This window comes from Erythrolamprus reginae, chromosome 7 (genome assembly GCF_031021105.1).
Source record: "Erythrolamprus reginae isolate rEryReg1 chromosome 7, rEryReg1.hap1, whole genome shotgun sequence".
Classification (NCBI taxonomy): domain Eukaryota; kingdom Metazoa; phylum Chordata; class Lepidosauria; order Squamata; family Dipsadidae; genus Erythrolamprus; species Erythrolamprus reginae.
Genome location: NC_091956.1, coordinates 73355493 through 73368796, shown reverse-complemented (window position 1 = coordinate 73368796; position 13304 = coordinate 73355493). Strand labels below are relative to the sequence as shown.

The window sequence follows — 13304 nt, the reverse complement described above, 5'->3', positions numbered from 1 at the left end:
ACACAGTTGGGCTGTGTTTTCCTGAAGTCAGGCTTCAGGAAAGACTTCAGAGTCTATGGATGCCAAAAAATGGGCCCAACAGGCCTACCAGAAGTTCAGAAACAAACTTTTGATAGGACTATACGGCCATTTTTTGCCATCCACAAGCTCCGGAGCTTTCCTGAAGCCTGGGGAGGTGTGAAAACATGTGTGCTGGAGCTGACATAGGGCAACATCTCATATGCCCTCAGATATGGCTCTGCGTGCCACCTGTGGCACGCATGTCATAGGTTCGCCATCACAGTCCTATGGTATTAAAGCCAACATTCAAGTTCAAGATATAATGAAATATGGAATATATTCAATATATATTATGCCTAAGGAAGAGGTGTAAAGCTTACAATTACGGTAAATTCATATTGTGCTGAACAAAAAAAAACACAGAACACAGAAAGAAAGATAAAGTCAGAGACAGAATCTGACAGAAAATTATAAAACTAAATTGTATTGTCAGAACAATATAGCTCTTTGTTAAAGAAATGCAAAGACTAATAAGCTTTCAAACACAGTTCTTAAAATGGAAATGTTTAAATATCTTCAGAACAACCAGTACTATGTAAAGTGTGGCAGATTGACATTATTTATGGATTGATATTAAGCAATTCAAAAACCAGTATTTTCTCTTATTATAAGCAAATTGGTTTTCAGCAATATAAAAAAAATTAAAGAACTTTAGTTGCAGAGAAAAATTGATTACTTTTTTTGCAGAGCAATACGTAGGTAAACGTCTAGATTTGTATCAATCAAATAACTTGGCAATTAACAGCAAGAGAAATAACAATTCCAGAATATAATTTACAATGCAAAATTTATATACGGTAATTAAAATGGGTATTTATGATCCAGCTGACTAATGAATCACAAAGCTTTTTAAAAAAACAAGCATGTTTGACAGTCTTCGGAGAAGGGTGGCATACAAATCTAATAAATTATTATTATTATTATTATTATTATTATTATTATTATTATTATTATTATTATTATTATTATTTAGGAAACGATAAACCTGTGCTCAGAATAATACAACTACCGTAATTTGAAATATATTTTCTAACTAAAGGAAAAACTGTATATGTGAAGTTCTTGTGCACTGGACCAACCAGTTTTAAAACAATGAAGATTTTTCATGGAAGTGACAATTCTAAATGCACCATGTACATGCATAACATTCACAAAAGCTCAGTAATTCCAAATTGCCACTTACATCCAAGGTAAACATGAATGCTACAAGCTGGTCTCTCTTCCAGCCTTCAGTTAAGAAAGCAGGTAATGAGTGGCCCAAAAGGAAGTGATTAATTCATTCTTGCACTATTCTGATGGTGACACTGAGAAGATGTATAAGGAAAACAAGAGATATGGAACAGGTGTTTTAGACAGGCTACAAGAATGGTGGAAGGTCTTAAGCATAAAACGTATCAGGAAAGACTTAATGAACTCAATCTGTATAATCTGGAGGACAGAAGGAAAAGGGGGGACATGATCGAAACATTTAAATATGTTAAAGGGTTAAATAAGGTCCAGGAGGGAAGTGTTTTTAATAGGAAAGTGAACACAAGAACAAGGGGACACAATCTGAAGTTAGTTGGGGGAAAGATAAAAAGCAACGTGAGAAAATATTATTATACTGAAAGAGTAGTAGATGCTTGGAACAAACTTCCAGCAGACGTGGTAGATACATCCACAGTAACTGAATTTAAACATGCCTGGGATAAACATATATCCATCCTAAGATAAAATACAGAAAATAGTATAAGGGCAGACTAGATGGACCATGAGGTCTTTTTCTGCCGTCAGTCTTCTAGGTTTCTAGGTTTAGCAGAATCACTTCAAGAAGGGGTGAAGCAAGAGACATGGACATTACTAATTTCATTTTATACATGCAAGTTGTCCTGATTCAAGTGAAATGAGAAATAATTAATACTACTATGATTCTGATAAAGTCAGTATCATTTTGTGCCTACAGAAACTTTGCCCCAGGTTGACGCTCTGAGGATGGACAGGTGTATCTGTGTTATAATAACTGAATCAGAAACAACCATGTTGTTTGAGGGGATAAGTGCCGAACACTAATGAGTGCAAAATCCAGAGTTTGGGGAAGCTATGTACTACCCCTAGGTTAACCCTATTGGCCTTCCACAATGCAGGCTGAGGCTCTTGATCTCACCATTATATCCTTATAAGATCCAACCAGAAATGAATGATGTATATGTTTCTTAATTGTTTTTAATAGATGTTTTTGATGGTTTCGATGTTTACGATGTTTCATCTTTGCTGTGAGCCGCCCAGAATCCTCTGGAAGTTGGATGGCATGCAGGTTTAGTTAGTTAGTTAGTTAGTTAATACATACATACATACACACATACATACATACATACATACATACATACATACATACATTTATGAAAAATTAAGCACGCAATAAGAGAAAATAGAGCAAAATGTATCACCTATAATTTAGCATTTAGACTTATATACTGCTTCACAGTGCTTTACATCCCTTTCTAAGTGGTTTACAGAGAGTAAGCCTATTGCCCCCAACAATCTGGGTTCTCACTTTACCAACCTTGGATGGACAGAAGGCTGAGTCAACCTTGAGCCTACTAAGATTCGATCTGACAAACTGCTGGCAGCCAGTGATCAGCAGAAGTAGCTTGGAGTAATGCACTCTAACCACTGCACCACCGGGGCTAATAATAATAATAATAATAATAATAATAATAATAATAATAATAATAATAATAATAATAGTAGTAGTAGTAGTAATAGTAATAGTAGTAATAGTAATAATAATAATAATAATAATAATAATAATAATAATAATAATAATACACTTCCCCATCTAGGAGATATGTGCAAAGAGGAAAACCACACCAAGGGAGCTTAATTGTTATTGGAAAGAGGCACAACTGACATGATAATGCTTTGTCACTATATCAGCCCCTTTCTTTGCATATTAACTGCAGAATTAAAACATTTCAGAAAGATCTCAGGTGTAGATGAACACATCTAGCTTTGCATCAAGAAACTTGTTCCAATTGACAGAGGCTCCCTGGCTTACAGAGACTCAGCAGGGTTCCACATCACCATTTATACTGAATGAGAATCATAAACCCAAGCCTATTTAAGCCAGCATTCTCCTTCAGGGAATGGTTAACCAGACACCTGTTCAAACAAATGATGATTTCCCGGAAACGTTTTGTCCTCTTTTTTCCAGAAGCCTTTGAACTATGGTGCTGGAGGTGACTATTACCCATTGCATGGACTGCAAAAATAATTTTAAAAAAGTCCTAGGCTGAACCTCACCAAAAATATCGCCAAAGAGAGTCTGTCACACTTTGGTCACCTCATGAGAACTGTTTCACTCAAAAAGTCAATCATGCTGGGAGAGATCACTGGAAAAAAGGAGAATACCCTCTGGCTGGACCCTATAAAGCAGAGGTCACAAATTGGTGGTCCATGGACCACTGGTGGTCCACAAGAAAAGTTTGATAGTCTGCAGAAAAAATATTTGCATTTTTTATATTGCACTAAATACTACTTAGTGTAATATTGGTGGTCCCACAGACCACTAATATTAATTTTTTAAAAGATAAATACTATTTATCTTTTAGTGGTCTGCGGGATTTAAAATTATGACTTTAGTGGTTTCTGAAGTTGGCTGCCCCTGCTATAAAGGATGACACTAGGATGACCATGGCCAGTAATGGGCGGCCCGAAAATGGAGCCACTGCCATCTTCCACCTCCCACCACCACTGGGGTGGATGAGTGAACCAACCCATTCATCTACCCCAGGTTTTGGGAGTGCTGGCTTGGTTATGTTTGTGTTTTGAAATGAGTTGGCCTTGTACACTTGAGGAAGTAGCAGCAGTAGTTGCTGCAAAGGTGGATAAGAAGATGGGGCGCGCGAGGAAAGCCCAAGAGGTGAGCGAAGTGCCCCTGAGTGGGTCAGTAGCTCTTGCCCATCCCCCTACAGCTGCCACTGCTGTTGGTGGCGGGACTGCACCGAAGGAACACTGGGAGCCCACTCAGGCACACAGGGCAGCATTTGTTGGCTGGGCAGCCACCCTGCCCACTGCTCCTTCTCCAGCTCAGCTCGGCTGGCGGCAGAGCAGCAGGCATGGTGGGAGTTGGGTGGGGGCACCACACCGCCTGCTGTTGATTTTGCACCTTCCCTATTTTTACCAAGCTCTCCCCGAAAAAAACCTTGGATCCCAACAAACGCCTACAGTTTTAGCCAAAATGGAGTTTGTCTGTCACTCCTGCGCAGACCAACTCCAGTCCTGTTGGAATCCCAGCCCCTTGTCCTTGGTGTGCCTTCATAGCTGCTCGCTGGGCCGGGAAACAGCTGACATTGCTTCACTTTGTATCTCTGACAGGACAGCGTAGCTCTGACACTCCGCAGTTTAACATACATGCCCAGCTTTTGGAGGAATCTTTCCTGAAGCATTCAATTTAAAATTATGGAAATTAAAATGAACATGATCGATGAAAATAAAGTGTAAAAACCAATGGGAAGACGGGATAGAGTCAGAGGTTTTATGGCTAGTAGAATTCAAGGCCGAGCCATAAAGAACAAATTGGAATCACTCTATATTCTGTAAATATGTTGATGTCCCTGGTTTTAAAATATTATAAATTAACACACCCACATTTGGTGGAGGGATTGAATGATTGGTGTTGGGTGGCGGAAGCACATATCACTGCGCTCTGTTTTGTGTTGTGTGCATTTGTTTATTATTATTGTCATCTGCACCTCTATAACTGTCTGGTTTGGTGCTGCAACCCAACAGGACCGACACAGACTTCAGAGGACAATCAGAACTGCGGAAAAAAGAATTGCTGCCAACCTGCCTTCCATTGAGGACCTGTATACTGCACGAGTCAAAAAGAGGGCGGGGAAAATATTTACTGACCTTTCGCATCCTGGACACAAACTGTTTTAACTCCTACCATCAAAACGTCGCTACAGAGCACTGCACACCAAGACAACTAGACACAAGAACAATTTTTTTTCCGAACGCCATCACTCTACTAAACAAATAATTCCCTCAACACTGTCAGACTTTCTACTAAATCTGCACTTCTATTCTACTAGTTTTTCTCATCATTCCTATCACCCATTTCCTCCCATGTTGACTGTATGACTGTAACTTGTTGCTTATATCCTAAGATTTTTATTAATATTGCTTCTTCGTTGCTTATTTGACCCCTATGACAAGCATTAAGTGTTGTACCACATGATTCTTGACAAATGTATATTTTATTTTATGTACGCTGAGAGCATATGCACCAAGACAAATTCCTTGTGTGTCCAATCACACTTGGCCAATAAAAATTATATTCTATTCTATTCTATTATTATAAAAATCAAAAAAATGTATTAAAAGAAAGCCATCAGGAGGGGAAAAAGAGCATCACCTCTCCAGAGGACCGAAATCAGTTGGTCAGTGCGCATATGCGCACTGAAGCTAACAGGGCAACACCTCACCTGCGCTCAGATATGGCTCCGCGTACCACCTGTGGCACGCGTGCTGTAGCTTCGCCAACACGGACCTGGTGCAAGAATAAAACTGGAGGCTATTACCACACATTTTGCTGGATGTGGGATTTCATGCTGAACAACTAGTCTGAAGGAAACCAGAGTTTTAATCTGAAGAGGTCTTGGGGCCGGTTCCCACACAATCCTGGTGTTCAAGTTACGCAGGGTATGGGTGGGGTGTGGTACTGAGCTGCCGATAGACCCTGATTCACAGGAAAGGGTGTGAATGAATAAATGTGTACGCCTAAGGCATACTCTCACAACCCCATTGTATAAATAAGCTATGCACCTGTGTTGTGCACAAATAACACTGAAAATTACATTAGATATAAAAGTAGATGTGTCAGTATAAAGTCCTAGAGAGGAATTGAGGTACAGATCTTTTTATGGGGGAACTGAGACACCTCCCCCAGGCTTTTTATATTTTATGTTTGGTATGTGTTGTTTGGTTTTAAACGATGGGGTTTTATATGTTTTTTCTCTTTTATTATTAGATTTGTTCCACTGTAACATTGTTTTTATTATTGTTGTGAGCCGCCCCGAGTCTTCGGAGAGGGGCGGCATACAAATCTAATATATTATTATTATTATTATTATTATTATTATTATTATTATTATTATTATTATGTCAGTACAACACAGCAAACAAGATCACTATGCTGGAATTATTATTATTATTATTATTATTATTATTATTATTATTATTATTATTATTATTATTATTATTATTATTATATGTGTGTACCAGCAGTACAAATAGAGTCAGCCCTTTCCACAGCCTGATGTTTTCTCCAGAATGTGAAAATGTGAATCCAATGCAAAGGTGAAGAAACAATATTAGAAATATCTAAAGAAATATCATATATCAGCAAGAATAGGTGCTGATGTGTAAATTCACCTCGGTTCTCTAATAATAAGCCCACCAGGAATCCACAGGCAAACAGAGATATTCCTAAATATATACTGTATGATACAGTGGCTGCTATGGTTTAACTATTTGAAATTTTCAGAAATTTGAGTAATTTACAATTAATCCTATAATAATCAAGTCATATCTAAAAGTGGTATGTTTCTAAGAAATCCACACTCACATCCATAATAATAAAATAACAGATATCGTCATAATGGATGAAAATATAATTGACTGGAATTCATATTTTAAGACAAATTTCTATATCAGAATACTGATGCTGCTAATTTTAACATGCTAGAAGCTTTCAGCACAATGCTCGGATATCAACATATCAATGTTTTAATATCTACACAGTAATTCCCTTACAAAAATAGGAGCTTGAGCAACTACCCTCAAATACTAAAGCAGCAAATTCTGGAGTGCAGAAGGCATTTGAAAGGATGTTTTTGTTTTGTTTTCCTTAAAAAGCAAACATGGGTGTTTATTGTATTTGCAACACAAAAAACAAAGTCCTTTTATATTTTTAGGAAACCTATATTATTTCTAAGGATCAGCTTATTTAATGCAGAACATGCAATATGGTAGTTTACTGCTTCTCCTTTGTAATCACAATATTCATTCCTATATCCAATCCATTGCTGAGACTTACAATTTCTTCAGGCCTTAGATCAAAATATTGGGTTATCTGCCAAATAGTACTTGTTTTTACATCAGCTAACATAACTGAAAATAAAGCAGGGATATACAGGGAGGCTGGAATAGGTACACTGTTGCTTTTCGAGTTACAACTTGATAGCATCTTATAACTGTAAACTTTGGGCTCACTCTCTCTTATGTCCCAACTAGTGAATGGTCAATAATGGATTGAAGCCAAACCATTTCTCTTCCTTAATGGCTGAATTTAAATTATGTGCCATCAATGCCTGACAGGGACAGCAGTGCTAAGCCATTCAGGCAGCAGAAACTTTAGCATCTAGAACAAGCTGGATACATTTCATGAGAACATGAAAAAGTTGTTGCTGAATATTTTTTTATAAATCAAACCAAGCCTGCACAATACAGCTTGACAATTAAACTTAATGCCTTACTAAAAGCGAAAATGCAATTTTAAAGTATCCTTAAAGCCTTAAACTCTTTATAGATTAGGGAAACAATCTTTCCCCGCCCCCAGTCCTCATTTTCCAAGCTTAAGAAGTTTGCTATCTAATTTTTTTAAAATTATGGGAGGAGGCACATGTGAATTTGGAATAATAAAACAGCCTTCTGCTTAGGGGACCACCCAAGTGGGGGCTCTCCCCTGTGCTAGAGCACAAGATGATCATTTGAAAAAGAAGTGAATCTAAGTCTGTTCCAGTTCTCATTTGATTAACAGCTTCTGAAATTAGAAATTTAAGGGGTTTTTAGAAGGTACCTTTACTTTTAACTTCTGTTTGATTAAACCCACCCAAAAACCTATAAGGAAAACCTATGCAACTAGACTTTCAATCTAGGTTTAGAAAGCTTAGACCTACATCGCCTTAAACACGACCTAAGCATAGCCCATAAAATCATCTGCTACAACGTCCTTCCTGTCCATTAACTACTACTTCAGCTTCAACCGAAACAATACACGAGCACACAACAGATACAAACTTAAACTAAACCACTCCAAACTCGACTGCAGGAAATACGACTTTAGTAACCGAGTAATTAATGAATGGAACTCACTGCCTGACTCTGTAGTATCATCACCTAACCCCCAAAACTTTACCCTTAGACTATCCACTACTGACCTCACTCGATTCCTATGAGGTCAGTAAGGGGTGTGCATAAGTGCACCAGCGTGCCTTCCGTCCCCTGTCCTCTCTCTCTCTCACACACACACAAACTAGTATCATGTATGTAAACATTGTTATATCTTTGTATACTACCAATACAATCAATCAATCAATCAAATTCTGCAGGAACAAATTCCCTGAACATTGCATCTCCATCTCAGATCACTGGTGCCTCTATTTACTCTCCTAGGCACTAGCTGATGCTATTACTGTATTATTATGCTATTAACCTGCTTGTTTTGTTTCTGGACAAATCCTTACCAAAAAAAAATTGGGAAGCAGCCAATTAAAAACATCAAGCTCATTAACAGCCAGAGTCGAAGTGAGATCAGAGGCAGTCGTCCCTCTTGATACTGTTTGTACGGGTATACAATTTTTATTTTCTCCACCACAAAATAAAGCAATATGTATACTGCCCCCCAAAAAATAAAAAAGGGAACACTCAAATAACACATCCTAGAGCTGAATGAATGGAATATTATCTTTGAATACGTACTTTGTTCTGTACAAAGTTGAATGTGCACAACAGTATGTGAAATTGATTGTCAATCAGTGTTGCTTCCTAAGTGGACAATTTGATTTCACAGAAGTTTGATTTACTTGGGAGTTAGATTGTGTTACGTTAATTTTTTTGAGCAGTGTAGTTATAAACACAACAATGCTTAAAATCAACCACATATAAACTTTTCTTATTACTCACTCAACAAAGGCTCTCATCTCTCCTCATCTAAAAATGTGTATGAATTTTACACAACGTTGCCAATTCTTAAAAGTCTAAATCAAAATTCTTCTTCTCCATCTTACTACACTCTTGATTCTGTTAAGGGCGAGGCGTTGTGGGCTGCAGCGAAGATCACCCCCCTCTCCAAACCAGGAGAGAGAAAGACAGATGCTGACGCCAAAGCTACCGGTACCCGCCTTGCAGTGGCAGAAGCACCATCAGAGATGGTGAATGTGGCGATAAGGGGGTCTCTTTCCCACAGCAGATGATGCAAGAGACATTTTATTTTTTCTTTATTTAATTAAAATGAAACAAGACACCAACATATATACAAGAAAACGACCAACATATAACAAAATATAGGAGCTATTACTGCTCTGCTCCTATCAGAAGTTTCCGGGAGAAAAACCTTTGCAAATCATCTCATGCAACAAAACATACTTATATTTCCTGTTATTTACAGATTTTTTAAGCTATTTAGTTCCATATAATATTTGTAGTTATTTACAGATTTTTTAAAGCTATTTAGTTCCATCTGATATTTTTAGTTATTTAATTATTCCTTAATCTTCTGTTCAACCAATCATAGACCTTATCCCATACTTTGTAATATTCAGTTTCTTGCCCCTTCAACCTCCTGCAAGAGATATTTTCTAACCACGCCCGTTCCAACCAAACGGACCGCACCAACACACTCCCCTTCCTCCGCTTTCCTGCTTCCCACCTGCCCGGCTTGCTGCTGCTTCTTCCCGCCGGGGCGCGAGGCAACAATTCCCCCCCTCACGGGCCGCCCCCCTCAGAGCAGCTTCTGCGCCAAGGAAGCCCATTGTTTCCATGGCTGCGCCTCCTCCGCGGCCCACGAGAGACTTGGCCTCCCTCTCTCCGCCGAAAGCGCCCGGGGGCTCCCGCGGGCACCTTGCGACACCTCCCGGGAGGGGGAGGTTGCTGTGGCGGCGGGGAGGTTTTTTAATCGCTCCTTCCTAACTCCAGCCTTTGTAAGCAGGGGCGGCGTTCTCCTTTTCCAGCCGCAGTCCGAGGGAAACGCTGACGGGGCGGCGGCGGGGGCGGCGAACTATCCGGGGGATACCCGGCGACTCCCACCTCACGCTTTTTTTTTTTCCGCACTCACCCTCCCTTCCCTCCCCGCTTCCCCCGCTTTTAATTCCCGGGAGCTTAAGGCTGCCTTTCGGGCTTCGGCCGAGCGATCCAGGGTTTCGCGTTTCCCTCAGGATTACGTGAGGGGAAAAGGAGAGACTTAAAGGGCGCTTCTTCCCGCCGTCCCTCTTCTCCCCTATACAGTACTTATTTTCCGGGGAGGTGTGTGTGTGGGGGGGGGGAGGGTGAGAAGAAGCCATAAGCCTTGCCCGACGCATACACAGCCCCCTTCTTCCCTCACGCTGAGGGAGCCCAGCTAGTCCGAGCCATAATATAGCGCTTCGGTCGACAACTTCTGAGGGAATTCAAAGCCTTTCTTGAATTCAAGCCACACCGGGGAAGAAAGCGAGCAGAGAGAAGGGGATGAGTGCCTCGGCACCGGCTTTTAAGTCGAGGGTGTCTGCCTGAAAACGTGTGTGTGTGTGTGTGAGAGAGAGAGAGTATGAATGTGTGAGAGAAAAAAAAGTGTCTTTGAGTGTGTGAGTGTGTGTGAGAGAGAGCAGAGTACGTTGTGTGTATGAACGTGTGTGTGAGAGAGAAAAAAGAGAATGTGTGTGTGTGTGAAAGAGAGAAGAGTGTGTATGAATGTGTGTGTGAGAGAAAAGAGTGTCTTTGAGTGTGTGAATGTGTGTGAGAGAAAAAAGAGAAGGTGTGTGTGTATGTGTGTGTGTGAGAGAGAAGTGTGTGTTTGAATATGTGTGTGTGTGAGAGAGAGAAAATAGTGTGTCCTTTAGTGTGTGTGTATTTGAGAGAGAGAAAGAAGAGAATGTGTGTGTGTGTGTGAGAGAGAGAGAGAGAGAGAGAGAGAGAGAAGTGGAGGAAAAGGCGAGTTTTACAGAAGAACTCCCTCTTCAATACAACCCAATACTATTACAAGGGCAAAGATGCCGGGCTGGCGGGAGTGTGTCTTAATTTCATGGGGGGGGGGGGCGGAGAGAGAAAGAGTAAGAGAAATCTAACCGAAGCCAACGACCCTGTACCCTTTCCTTCGAAACAAACACACAACCGCCTCCTTCCTCCCGAAATCCACTTCCATTCCTCTCCCCCCACCCCCGTTCGCTTCCCAATGGTTTATTTCCTTTTTAATTGACATATAAAACAACGATACGATTCCCGAAAACATTTAAAAACACAATGCAAACCTCCCAGTGGTTTAGATAGAGCTTTTCCCGAGACGGGGACACCGCGGGGCATCCTTTGAAGTGCCCCAGTTAGTACACCTGCTGTTGGCTCGGATGATGGGAACTGTAGTCCAACGCTAGAACCGAGCTGCGGCCGGGGTCTCTATGGCTGGAAGGGGGACGCCGGGGAGGGAGAGAAAGGAGATCGGATGCCGAGAAAGCCGGCTGGCGGGTCCCTCCGAACCAGCCTCCCTTCCAAGCAAACGCGAAGAGAGCCGCAGCCCGGGGACCCAAAAGCAGGGCGCGGAGGAAGGCAGAGGACGCCTCTAAAGCCTTCGCTGACCTCCGCATATCAGCCCGAGTGACCCAGACCTCCGACCTGTTGGGAGGAACGGCGACTCCCTCGCCAGCAGCCGTTCCAGCTGCGCCTACAGTGGGAACCGTAGTCTTAGGTAGAGACGTCGGGAGTTGCGCTAATAGACACACCGAGCTTTTTAAAAATCCGAACTTGGATCACTCGACCTTACCTGCCTGCCTCCCACCCGGGGGGAGCTCCGCCAAGCGAACCCGCAGCGTCCGGACGCCGAGCGGGCGGACTCCTCAAAGCCCTCCGGACGCCAGCGCTGCTACCGCCGCGGCCGCCACCACCTCTTTCGCTTGCCGGGATTAAGCCGGACGAGGCGGGGACGCTGCGCAAGCGCGGCTTTAGGCGGGGCTGCTTCAGGTAGCAGCAGCAAACCAGCCTTGCTCGCCAAGTAGCAATTAAGACGGAGAGGCCGGGAGCTCGCAGACCTTCGCTCGCGCTAATAGCCTTGCGGGTGTTTTTAACAGGTTCCGCGCTCTCCCCCCCCCCCCCCGGCCTCTACCTTCGTGCCCGCTCTTGTGGCCACGAGTTTATTTATTGCATTTATATGCCGCTCACTGCAAACGGAATGGCCGAGCTCGGAGGTACAAAAGCCCTGCCTGGTGGGCAGTGCAACTCCAAGCAATTGACGCTTGGAGAGCCACCCCATTCAACCCCAAATAGCAAGAGCAACAGCACTTAGACTTATATACCGCTTCACAGCGCTTTGCAGCCCTTTCTAAGCGGTTTACTCTCTAAGCCGCTACAGAGCACTGCGCACCAAGGCAACTAGGCACAAGAACAGTTTCCCCTCCCACGCCATCACTCTGCTAAACAAATTCCCTCAATACTTATAAAATATATGACTTCAGCAACCGAGTTGTCGAAACTCATTACCTGACTCAGTAGTGTCAACTCCTAACCCCCAACATTTTTCCTTAGACTATCCACGATTGACCTCTCCAGGTTCCTTAGAGGTCAGTAAGGGCATGCATAAGTGCACTCGTGTGTCTTCTGTCCCCTGTCCAATTGTCTCTCCTTATCTCCTTTATCTTTTCTTCCTTTCAAATTTGTTTCTTTATTTATATTACTAAATATCTATTCTCTTCAATGTGTATTATGTATTGGAATAAATAAACAAACAAACAAACAAACAAAGAAAGAAAGAAAGAAAAAAGAAAGAAACATTTTTTTAAATTTATTTGTTTGTTTTGTCCAATACACAATAATACACAATGAAGGTTATAGAGCAGTGGTTCTCAAACTGGGGGTCGGGACCCCTTTGGGGGTGTTGAATGACTGTGCCACAGGGTTGCCTAAGACCCTAAGAAAAGACAAATTTCCCATAGTGTTAGGAACTAAAGTGTCTATTCTAGCACCTTGGAACATATTTTTACAATCTGACCAATCTGGCGTTTACAATGGGGGTGTCCCTCTGACCGTCCTCCCAATCAGAATTGGTGCCAGAGTTATGGTTGGGGGTCACCACAACATGAAGAATTGTAATAAGGGGTCGCGGCATTAGAAAGGTTGAGAACCACTGTTATAGAGGATTCAATTCAATTCAATGTATTAGATTTGTATGCCGCCCCTCTCCGTAGACTCAGGGCGGCTCACAAGAATAATAACATAATATATAACAAATCTAATAATTA

At 41.6% G+C, this 13304-nt stretch overlaps 1 protein-coding gene across 1 annotated transcript in view; it reads right to left on the bottom strand.

Moving 5' to 3' along the window:
• The window catches only part of FHDC1 (FH2 domain containing 1), an 81757-nt gene extending 69651 nt beyond the window's left edge, over positions 1-12106 (bottom strand). The window contains exon 1 of the mRNA XM_070757832.1: positions 11834-12106. The gene's annotated coding sequence lies outside the window, so the exon portion shown is untranslated. The remainder of the gene's footprint in view (positions 1-11833) is intronic.
• Positions 12107-13304: the final 1198 nt, after the last annotated feature.